Below are 13,153 nucleotides of genomic sequence, written 5' to 3' on the forward strand. Positions count from 1 at the left end.
TCGACAAGTCCATATGTTATGTTATGCTCAGCACAAGTGTAGCAGCCGTCTGGCATTCACAGTATCATTGATTATGTTTCCTATGCTGCCCCTTTTATCCCCAGGGCTTATTAATTCCATAACTTGGAGCTTGTATCTTCCACCCTTCTTCACCCTTTTTGCCCATGCCTCCTCCCCGGCAACCATCAATTTGTCCTCTGTATTTATGGGTCTCTTTCTGCCTTTTCTTTATGCATTTCTTCATCTGTTTTATTTTCCTTTTAGATTCCACATGAGTGAACTCATATGGTATTTGTCTTTCCCTTCCTGTCTTATTTCACTTAACGTTATAATACCCATCTAGGTCCATCTATGTTGTTGCAAATGGCAAGATCTCATCCTTGTTCAATGGCTAAGTAATAGAACACTTTTTAATCAAATGTTTAGGATGTACTCTTTTGTTCACCTGCTATCTCATTTGGGTGAGAATTGCTTCTTTGTAAGTAGTTTTTGAAAGCAGGTTTTTCGGTTTGTTTGTTTTATTAAATACTTTCCCCTTTCATTGAGATGTTTGCACTTTGTGCTAGCATTATGGGGGAACCCAATTCCTATCTACTACATTAGGAATTTTCTCTTTCCTTCTGTTTCTGGTTAAAATTTAGAGTTTTATGTTTTTCAAGGCAGCTGTGGCTTCTGACATACTCTGGCCCCTGCGTTTCATTTTCTTCTTTATGTTTGGTACCTTATAATTTTAGGTAACTTATTAGCCCATCGTGGGAGTAAAATGTAAGTTTTAATTTACAACAGGTGTTTTTGCTGTTGTTGTTTGTTCTTTGTATAATGTCAAATTGGCTAAATTACCAATAACCCAGTGTCAACAGCTACATCTTCTACTCCAAAAGCCCTGTTTCACATGATTGGTGCAGATGTGTGCAATATTGACTCCATATTAGATAGACTTCTCTAGAGCTGGCTTTCAGACATTACATGTGTTATTCTTCTGTCCATTTTAATAGATAACTCTGACCTTGAACTAGCCACATATTTTTGACTAATGAATATTTTATACTATCTTTTTCTATAGCTTCAAATCTATATTTGAGATGTTTTCCAAAATAGCAAAATCTCACATGTTCTACTCTTGACTTTTCTTGACATTCCTGATGTTTTAAAAGCCAAGACTAATTTTGCTCAGGCTGGTTATTCATTTGACCAACTTTAGTACTGAAAGGTGAGAAATTGACATTTTTAAAAAAAGAGGGCATATCTAGGAATATGTTTTTTTGTTTGTTTTGCCTTTTTTTTTTACCTTTCAAAAGATTAAATCATTACTGAATTTTTCAACTCACTATTGGATTCTCTGTGACAAAGGAAGGTTATGATTTCATTTGTTCTATAGACAGCAAAGACAATGTGTTTGAAGTGGAAGAAGTAGGTCTAAAATGTTGCAACCCAAAAGATGGAAGTTTTAAAAAACAACATAATAATTATGATAACAAACACTTAAATACCTGATATTATTCCAAACACTTTCCATATATTAACAATTTAATTCTCAAAATAACCTGTGAGGCAGACATATTATTATAACCACAGTTTTTAAATAAGGTGTGGCCCAGTGAGGTTCAGATGGTTCACCAATTGTCCCAGAGCTATTAAATTATGGCTTTGAGCACAAGTTTCAGAATCACTCTTATGTCTATAATAGTACATGAAAATGGTTACTTTTACCTATCTAAGACAAAAGACAAATTGAAAAAGGTGAGACATCCATTTGTAAAATTTGCAAATAAGCTGGACCTTAAAGAAAGGGTAATTGGGGGGCGCCTGGGTGGCTCAGATGGTTAAGTAGCTGCCTTTGGCTCAAGTCATGATCCTGGAGTCTCAAGATCAAGCCCTGAGTCGGAGTACCTGCTCAGGGGGGCATCTGCTTCTCCCTCTGTTCCTCCTCCAACCCTGTTCATGCTCTCTCTCCGCCCCCCTCTCTCTCACACACACTTTCTCTCTCAAATAAATAAATAAAATCTTAAAAAAAAAAAAAGAAAGGGTAGTCAGTGTGCTATAATGAAGAAAAAATAAACTAGGTCTCCACAAATAGCTAGATACAAATCCCAGACTTTATATTTGCCAACAATGTTGCTTTCTTGGACGATTTATTTAGTCTCATTGACCATGAATTTCATGTTCTATACAATGAATACAACTATAACAACTCTTCAGTCTCTTGTGAGGACTAAAGGTTAAGGAACCTATACCATATACCATATACCATATACCATATAACCTATACCATAAATGTTAATTTTTTTTTAAATGTTAATTTTTCTTTTAATTTTTGGCTTTTAAGTGACACCAATAAATCAATATTTTTTAGATGAGGGAAGTTTTGGGGCAGATAGTAATTATATAAAGCTCAAAATAACCACTACATGATCTAGAACACTAAGACTAGTCTGGATATTTAGAAAAATGTCCTATGGGAGACATTTCTGATATGACTCAATGTAATGTCGGTTTCCTGTTCAGTGCATCTTCACTTTCCTTCTGGAAAGCAATCTACCAATATGAATGCTTAAAAATTTTGTGTCTCTTTAGCAGAATAATTTCACATCTGGAAATCAAGCTGGAGGCAATGATCCTAAACATGTGTGGGAATTTGTGAAGTTCATTATCGTTTTAATGATAATAAGTAAACAACTTAAATATTGACTACAAGTAGACAAATTAAATAGATGATGATATTTTTTAAAAAAGAATAGATGATAATATTTAATATAATATGCGTGAAAACATTTCTGAAAGATTAGGTGTCTTGTTACTCTAAGTAACAATCTTTAACTTATGGGGGCATTGTTCCTAGAAGGGTAAAGAACTAAAAAAATGAAAACACTAGAAAAGTCTGGAGGAAAAGGCAAATCTTGTTGGTGAGAAATAAAAAGAAAAGTTGCAGGCACCTAGGTGGCTCAGGTCATGATCCCAGGGTTCTGAAATCAAGTCCTGCATCAGGGAGCCTACTTCTCCCTCTGCCTGTGTCTCTGCCTCTCTCTGTGTCCCTCATGAATAAATAAATAAAATTTAAAAAAAAAAAAGGAAAGTTGCTAAACTGGTGATCATATTTCTTCTGCTATTATTAATCTTCATATGGACTGATCTAAAGTGAATTGCTGTTGTTGCTCAGAGCCAGCAAACATCATTCCAATGCCTCTTGTCTATAGGACCATTACACCTACTTAGACTAAAACTTATACTTGATAAAAAAAATTAGGGCAGCCCCAGTGGCCCAGCGGTTTAGCACCATCTTTGGCCTGGGGTGTGATCATGGAGATCTGTGATCCAATCCCACATCAGGCTCCCTGCATGGAGCCTGCTTTTCCCTCTGCCTGTGTCTCTGCCTCTCTGTCTCTGTCTGTCATGAATGGATGAATAAAATCTTTCAAAAAAAAAAGTATCAGTAGTTCATGCTTCCCTTCATGAATGTGATTTTCCTGAATTAAAACACTATCTGTTTAGTTATAAAATCTGTTTGTTTTATTTACATAATATTTTATGATATTTTAATCCAATATGACTTTTTATCTACTCATAATATTAAGATGGTTTGACGTTCATTTTGCTTTATTTTACTTGAAAAGTCTCTTTTGAAAAATTTTCCCTACTATACTGTTTTTGATACTATTTCTGGATTTTTCTCAGACCTTCAAAAACCCCTTGTCAGCTTACAGTATTCCAGAAGAGCAAAGTGCTGTGGGCTGCACATCTAAAATAAACTGGTTCTGTACTATTTCACAAAGCAATTACTATGACTTAGAGTTGCTCAGAATTAGCCGTGAAAGACTGTCTTGGCTTTATGTGCCACTGACAGTTGTATACCGAAGATTTGCAGATTCTGGAAACATAAATAAGTTATTCAATTGGGATTACAGGAGACTCTGGAGAAGGACCTAGAACAGATTTGTTTTCCCTCATGTAACAAACATTGTAGTGATTGCAATGCATCCAGCATAATGCAATCCAAATGAGATACAAAGTTAAATGTATATGACATGTCTTAGATCTGTATTTGACAAGAAAAGAGAGGAACATAAACACATATACACAAAGAGAGGAAATATAATACTAATAATGACTATGAGAACTTTCCTTTCAGCTTGCTATTGCTTTCATTCTCTCTGTGACTCTCCTGAAAATATTTTCCAAACATTATGTTCATATTTATCACCCCTGTTCATTTTTCATTAAAAGTATAGTTATTACATATCCAGTTATGCCACCCTGAAGTAATACCAGGAGATGTTAAGGGCGTAAACTCCACTGTCCCACCAGTATTCATGAAATGATCATAATGATCATTAATACAATCAGGTACTAGTCAAACATATTGATGGAACAAAATATCCCCCAATAGAGAAGCCTATGGAAAGAGAAGAAACATAATTTCTTTAGGCTTTTGTTTAGATGAAAGAAAAGAAAAAGCTGACACTAATTTTAAGAAGTAGAAACATCTTATTGAGTCTCTCAAAGAATTATAAAAGCAAGAGAACCAAGTTCTAGATTAAATTTTTAGAAATAATGTACAAAATCTTGTATAGAAATTGCCTTAGGAAATTTTACTGCATTAGCCCCACCAAACATCAGAAAACAATATTTGTTGTCCATTAATGACACTTTTATGCTGAGAAATTGAGTTTGTAAACACAGAATTTCCTGAAAGTTAGATGCATTTGCTGTCAGATTCACATGCAATAGGTTTCAAGTCAGTTCTTCCCTGGAAGTCTTGCATGAATGTATCATATAAATGGAGCCTACATAATATGCTAACATTCTAACTGAAACAGAGTAGGGAAATTATATATATATATATATATATATTTAATTCTGGTTTCTACATTGAGAGTAGATCTAAACAAATTTGGTTTTAAAAAGTATGAGGGAAAAAAGAAAAGGAAAGTCTGGGGGGAAAGATGTAAATTTCCAAATTTCCAAATATGACTAGAGTGTTCAAAAGTTGCAAGACAGTTATAAATCCTGTCTATCATAATATTATTTGGTTTTCCTTAAATCAGAATTATTAAATCCATCCTTAAAGCCATTTATAAAGGATTACTCAATAATTTTAAAGAATAAAATCATCAAAATTCACTATATCTCTTTTTAATTAATTAAGACTACCTCCCTTGTGGTATAATACTTCACTAGTTCTACCTCAATAGGTGACATTTTATTTAAATAACCCAAAATAAAAGTAGCTCTCAGTGTTTTCTGAGTATTAATAAGTCTACTTAAATTTGTCCTGTCCTTATAGTTTGACATAGAGTGTTTCTGTTCATATCAAATACCAAGTTCAGGTAAATCTATGCAACATGAGAAATAATTAAAATTGAATAAAAATTATAATACTTGATATTTTATAATTTATCTTTAGTACAACTTATTTGTGCGTTTCATTAAGAAAGGAAAAAAGGGATCCAAAAACATCAGCTAATAAGACATTGGCCCTATGAAATCCAAGCTTAAAATATTAATTAATGATTCAAAATATTTGCAAAAGAATTGTTTGCAGATTCATTCTAGGAAACAGGAAGAAGACCTAGAATATATCAAGTATTCAATAAAAGGGAAGGTGAGAGAATCAAGTTTTTGATACTTGAGGTAGTCAAACTACAAAACTAAATTTAAAATAGTCATTTGATGGACTTTACAAATTAAGAAAAGTAAATGCTGATAACGCAAATTTAAAGAAAAAAAGACTTCAACCATATTAGTATTGCTGAATTCCAGCTCTGTGTAATGAAAGGCGAATTTGAGAAATAAATTCCAGAAATCAGAGACTAAATATGAATAAATATAACTAAAGAGATTAATCAATTAATTATATATTCAATCTTTTATTCAATCAACAAACTTAGATTGAGCATGTGTTATTTGCCTTGAAACATTATAAGTATTTTGAATAAAAAACGAAATGGAAGATGCCAAATTCCCCTCCTGGTGGAGCTAACATTCCTGGAATAGACCAAAAAATAAAAAAAAAAAGAAAAAAAGAAGAAAGAAAGAAAGAAAGAAAGAAAGAAAGAAAGAAAGAAAGAAAGAAACTAACTGAATATGTGATGTAAATCCAGGTGGTAGTAAGTGCTATGAAAAGAAATAAAGTATGTAAAGAAGACCAAGAATAGTAAGTGATTACTTAATAAAGTTATGATGATCAGGGAATACTTCAAGGAAAACACCTATAAAAGAGAATGAATCATGTTAAGATCTGTGGAAAGTGCATTCCAAGCTTCTGCATTATGTGCTATATCCGCTATTTTAGTGGTTATAATAAATTTAAGCAATTAGGTTTAACATGATTGTCTCCAAAATTAATCAATACCACTCTTCTACTCTGGGCAAATAAATGAATGATACTTTACCTCTACTATTATTTTATATTTTAGTTTCACATCGTTCCACCCTTCGGAAAACCTCGTTTTAAAGTCTCATTAAATTTTCATATAAATTTGCTAACATTTTAAGCATCTATTTGCTTTTTCATTCATCTTGCACTTTTTTTGGACAACTATACTGTAACTTAGTACAATAGATTTTTGAATGAGAGCTTTATGTGGGACTCACTTGTGGATTTATTTCCCATGCAGTAGAGTGACTTCTTTGTTCAGCCTTTTTAACTACACCAAAGTCTGCCTAATGAAATAATTTCAATTAGCCATTTTCTTTCAGAGCTAATTCAGAGAATGGCATTGGGGAGTATGATCTAGATAAGGGCTCATCGATCCAGTTTATGTTAATTCTTAACACCAATAAAAAATGAATTAAAAAAATAAATCAGCAATAAAAAAATAAAAAATAATAAATAAATAAAACTTTATTTATAAAAAAAAAAAAAGAATATGGCTGGCCTTTGGATAGCCACTTGAGAGGCAAGGGAGACTGAAGTTCTTAGAAGAAGGTGCAGTAATACACAATCCATGATATAGATGCCTCTACAACTGGAGAGAATAAAATCAAAAGTAAGTGAAACTAAAATATGTTCTAAATAGAAATGCAAATACATAGCAAAATCATCAAGTATGAATAGGTTCTTAGACACAGTCATACTACTTACAAAAATTAAGAGATTAAGTAAAGACATTAAATTTGTTATTTTTTAGCAGTGAGTATATAAAACTTTCTGCATATCTAAAAATACAGCAACAATCTTTAAATTTTAAATTTTTAAAAATTGCTTTTAGGGAATATTTTGTTGCCACCAAAATCATCTTACAGAAAATGTTTTAAGGAGTATATATATATTATGTATATATATGTGTGTGTATATATATGTGTTATGGAGAGTATATATGTTTTAAGGAGTACTCCTTAAACATATACTCCTTAAAACATATATACTCTCCATATATGGAGAGAGAGATATATTTATATTTTAGAAATATAAATATTTTATATTTATATAAAATATATATAATATATATAGTAAATTATAATAGACTACAAAATATGGCCAATAGAATAATAGCAACCTTGTAAATGAACAAAATAATTTCCAAGGTGAGTAATGAAAAGTAGTGATAACATTTAACAAAATGTTAACAGTAACCAATTTTGGCAGCTAGCATATTGCTAATTTTTTTTCTTTTATTTCTTTTATTTTTTTTTTCACTTTTGTATTCGCTATGTTTATGATATTGGATACAATCATTAATTAGGAAACAGAGTCCAAAGCAAAAACAAAACAAAACAACAACAACAATTTCAGTCTTTAATTATTTACACAAAATTCCCCTGCTTTTCTTTTTGATAAGGGAGTACAGGGTACAGGCAGGGAAGAAGAAGACTGAGTCTTGAAATTTAACATTTTCTGTGTAACGTCTGAAATAATGAGCTAATGGAATTCTGTTGCCCTGAGATGCATGGTTCTTCTCTCCAGTTCATGGAAGGGAACGAGGAAAGCTCCCCCCCCACACCCCGCCCTTGGCTGCACAGTCGTACACACAAGATGAATATGACCAGACCTTCCAGTGGGAAAAGTAGGTCCAATCAATTCTATTTATACCTCGGTATTTATTTATTTATTTATTTACTCATGAGAGACAGAGAGAGAGGCAGAGACCCAGGCAGAGGGAGAAGCAGGCTCCCTGCAGGGAGCCCGATGCAGGACTTGATCCCAGGACCCCGGGGTCAGGCCCTGAGCCGAAGGCAGCGCAAAACCGCTGAGCCTCCCGGGTGCCCCTATGTCTCTGTAGTTAAAAACCAGGACGGACACTTAGAAACAAATAAAACCTCTTTAATTATATCAAAACAATGTACCTTAATAAAAATATAATCTCCTGAAATAAAATATTCCTTAATCCTAAATAGGAGAAGTGGATTGTCTTATGAGGGACCGAGTGCTAATGTATCATCCACGGTTTCCATGCTAAGCAGAACCTAATTTTAATCATGAGCATATGTTTGAAGGAATCCTTACTGTTTCAAGAGAATGGCCCTTACTGCCTCATTCTCTGGTGAGATAATAGCATAGTTCATTTTCCAGTCGGGTATAATCTTTTGCTTTCAAGCAGATATGGCATAAATGACTTTCAACCTGAAAACCTGGCTAAAAACCTATTTCATGATTAATTAGTCCCTTTTAGAAACTCAATTAAATGCTGGATGCCACATTTTAAATGGAGAGATAATGACTGACGGAATGGAGAAACATGGGTGTGCATAAATTGTCTCTGACCTCATTTAAAGACTTAAACTGAAAATTTAACATCAAAATGAATATTATAATAATGCGTCATGTCCATCATTCTCTCAGCCAATGTAGCATCATCGGGTTTTACCGCAGCATGAATACTGACATTGTTTCATTAAGTCTAACATTTGTTTTAGTCAAAGTACACAGTTCCTACAGGGTGACATCTGTAGTTGTCTTAGAATATATCAGTTTTCATAGTACTGTGCAGACTTTTTCATTCTTTGGTAAATTTTACTTTGAGACATTTTCAAGACTGTGTTGGACCATCAGACTAAAAGCATAGAAATCCTGGGAGTGACTTTGATGAGACTGCTGGAGCTGATAAGAGCATTAGAGTCATCCATCTGATCCAATTTTTCATTTTTTTTAATTGCCATACTCAGGATCAGAGAAGTTTTTTTTATAGTCATGATCATAAAATACTTTTTAATGGGTTTATTTTAATATCTGGGTGTCTGAACTCAGATTTATCTGGCTTCTTTTTATTTTTTTTATTTTTTTTAAATTTATTTATTTGAGACACAGTGAGAGAGACAGCATGTGCAAAGGTGAGGGAGGGTACGAGAGAGAGAGAGAAAGCAGGCTCCTCACTGGACAGAGATCCCTACCCCTTGCTCCATCCCAGGATCAGGCCCAGAGCTGAAGGCAGATGCTCAACCTACTGAGCCACCCAGGTGCCCCTGGCTTCTTTAAAAAAATATATATATATCTAAAAATGTGTTGGTTACTTCTTTCATAGAAATAAAACCTTAAAAAAAATAAAACCTTATATGAACAATGAATTGTCTGATGCCAGATAAGTTAGTAGTTTGTTTTTTTCTACACTCAAACATAAAACTGCTTCAGTTTATTTTTTAACCTTACAGTGTTGGATATTAGTCATTTTTAAAATTATTTTGATACATACATACATGCCCTTTCTTTTTTATTTTTGCGCTAATATCTAAAAAGTAGTGTTTTGTAACATTTAGTTTGAAGTACAAATTATAAAAATGCTGATGACATCCAATTGGGAAAAATAACAAAGGAAAAATAAAAGCAGAATCACCATTATGTTTTATTACCCATTACCTAGATACAATTACAATTATTTTTCTGATGAATTTTGCCTGCCTGCCTGCCTTCCTTCCTTCTTTTATCTACCATATCTATCACTGAATCATCCATACTTTTCTGTCTTTTTTGGAACTTTAAACTTACTCCTCAAAAGAGCATTACTTTAAGGCTTAATAGTTCATTTTCTGTTCAGTCATGTTTATAATACAGAAAAATATACATTTCATTGGAATGAAACAACCAGGAAAAAATGGCATTAAGGCCTTCAAAAAGAAACATTCAATGAATAAATACAAACTAATATAAGAGACTTTTAACAAAATGTAATCATTGTGATAAAATTGCAAGCAACAAAAACTTATGAACATGTAATGAGCAATGGCAATTTGGAAGAAATATTTAAAGAAAACCATTGGCTTGGGATACCTGGGTAGCTCAATCATTTAAGTGTTGGCCTTTGGCTCAGATCGTTCTGGGATGGAGCTGGGAGTTGGGCTCCCTGTTCAGCATGGGGCCTGCTTCTCCTCCCTCTGCTCTTCCACCCGCCCCAGCCCCATGCTTGCTTGCTGTCTCCCTCTCTCTCTCATGCTCTCTCTCAAGTGAATAAATAAAATTTTTAAAAGAAAAGAAAAGAAAAACATTGACTTAATTACAACATTGCTGGCTAAAACCAAGTCCCTACTGTACAGAATTAAATCTTTTTTTTTTTTTTTTTTTTTTTTTTTTTTTTTGTCAAAGACTCTGAACTAGAAGATTGTCATTGAATAAGTGTCTTTGGCAACCATTCTGGACATAGAGTTGTCATTAACGTACATTGGTCCTGCCTTGTGGATAGAGATCACCATAACAGATACTCATGGAAGGTCATTTAGCTTAGAGCTCATAAAACAATTAAAATACCTTTAGTAACCATAATATAGAGAATACTGGATTAGGTGGATCATTTGTCTCAGCTGATATATTTGTTATATTTTAACATACTCCTGGGATATGCTACTTTACCACCTATACAATTTCCCTAACATCTCTTAAACAATATTAATTAGCTATCTCCTCAGTTGTGACTGTCCATAACAAATGCATTCTTCTAAGAATTCGAGACAAAATTTTAAGGTGTGAGGCTGTGCTCAAAAAGATATTAGCAATACCTTTTTAGTAATAAATTGTGTGTGTGTGTGTGTGTGTGTGAATCATAATTATACGGGTTGGTTTGAGTCTTCTTCGAAGCTACTCAACTGAATGCAAAATTATAGCTTCTATTATACAAAAATAACAAATAAAATAATTAACATCCTTGAACTTCACAAGATTGTAATTTGGCAGAAATATTTGGCAGACATTACAATCAGGTATCCACTAGGATATAAATAGAGAATACAGAATATTTCTCTTGGCATTTATGTCAACAAGCCATAAAGACAAATACTTTAGACAGTTTCCAAGAAATACCCTTCCTAATTGTTTTTAGATTGTTCAAAAGATAAAATCTTTTCTAAAAGACAGTAATTTTAAATTTAGTTTGAAGTAGTTAAAACACTGGTGACAAAAAAAATTATGCTCTCGACTCTAAGTTACCTTTCTTTGAACTTTTGTATACAATGTGAATGAGCACTTCATAGACCACATTTAACTAAATGCCTTCATAATCAATAATCACAAACTATTCATTATCTGTATTTTTTCTAATTAGAACCCACATTCTAGAAAAATGCTGTGCGTGAATTAAATACAAATGAATTTACTGACTACATTATGGCATTTAGGATGGTTTGCTGTATGTTTGCTGGTAGTTTAAGAACTAACCAGCAAGCCCCAAGTTGCAACTGGAGGTTTGAGTTAATACATTTACAAAAAATAGTGTAATTTTTCTTAAATGCTTAGAAAAATAGTAAGTGTTCATGAATAATATTCCAGTGAAGTCATAATTATTTTATAGAGTTAAGTTTTCATATATAATATATAGAACAAGATATGATTATTTAACTGTGAAATATTAATTCACTTTGAAATAAGTAAATAAATAAATAAATATCCTTTGCTTCAAAAGGTAAAAACAAGTGTAGACCTTTTTATCACTGGAATAAAATTTCTGCTAAGAGTTTAATTTAAAAAATATATGTTGGTCACTACTCTTAATTATTAAAATCAAATTTTGTGGCTTCAATTTGATCATTTATTTCTATTATCAAACCATTTATGTTTCAACTGGTTTAGGAAGTATATTTAAATTCAGGCTAGTGAATATTCAGGCTAGTATAAGAAAGATACAGTGTTGCAATATTTTAATTAATGTATTTGAAAATTATAACTGCATATTTATCAATTTAAAATTTTACTTTAATTATTACTAGTTGCTCTTTTACAATTTAAAATTTACTAATGGGTATATGGTTTTCATAGAAATTAAGGAATTTGTCCAAGATTACATAGGTTTAGGCAGTTAAATGGATTAGAAGAGGCACTTAATTATATTTTTCTGTTTAATTTTGAAGAAAGTTAGAAGGATATTTAAATATATTTTTCTATCTTATTTTGAAAAGCTTTTTCTACTATACTCCCTATACCTGTCACTGAAGTAAACTTACACATCTTATTATTCATTGTTTAACAAGCCTAAGTATTGCACAGATGCTCAACATGCCAACATATTTTAAATGAAAATTAAAATAATTTCTCAATGATATATACAGAGAAGTCATCGAGTAAAGATAGGGGAAAGGATATTCTAGAATGAATAGTTTGAGCAAATACATGGATACAGGAATATAATATAAAAGGAATTCCATGATATTTACCGGGCAGGGGAGATACCATGATGAAGAAAGTGGTTTTCCCAGGGCGATGCTTACCCACTACACTCTGAATATGCTGAAATTATGATTTCCCCAAATGTGGGATAGTAGACTATATAATTTGTGGTAATGGAGGACTGCTATCTTGTTTTCCCCTAAAAATAAAAAAATAAAAATAAAAAGACTTCAGTGAGATTAGACCACAGAGGCCACATTATAGACCATAGAATGAGAGTGTGTGTCTATGAGTGTTAGGGACAGGGGTGGTAGGTAAGAGATAATATTTGTCTCATATGCTAGGGCATTAAGAAGAGAGTTTGTATTACATGAAAAAAAGTAATAAACAAGATCAGATGGACATTTCTGAATCTCAGTCTTGCAGAGCAGAAGCAAATATTTAAAGAAAAAAGATTGCTATGGTATTCTTCTCCCTATCCTCTCAACCCTCAAATAATTGCAGTTTTCCTTTGCGTGTGATAATAATGTTGGTTCCGGAATGCTATGATTAAAATGATGCCAAGAAATAATAGTAAACTCAAAATAAGCTGATCTAATTCTCTTTCATTTTTAATATAAACAAACAAAA

The 13,153-nt window shown here is 32.4% G+C and overlaps 1 non-coding gene across 1 annotated transcript; it reads left to right on the forward strand.

The window, feature by feature from the left end:
• The first annotated feature begins 12,562 nt into the window (after positions 1 to 12,562).
• On the forward strand, positions 12,563 to 12,725 carry LOC140625280 (U1 spliceosomal RNA). Its single transcript, XR_012024632.1, has one exon. It is a non-coding gene; the product is annotated as a U1 spliceosomal RNA (small nuclear RNA).
• The last annotated feature ends 428 nt before the right edge of the window (positions 12,726 to 13,153 follow it).

This window comes from Canis lupus, chromosome 35 (assembly GCF_048164855.1).
Source record: "Canis lupus baileyi chromosome 35, mCanLup2.hap1, whole genome shotgun sequence".
In the NCBI taxonomy this organism is placed as follows: domain Eukaryota; kingdom Metazoa; phylum Chordata; class Mammalia; order Carnivora; family Canidae; genus Canis; species Canis lupus.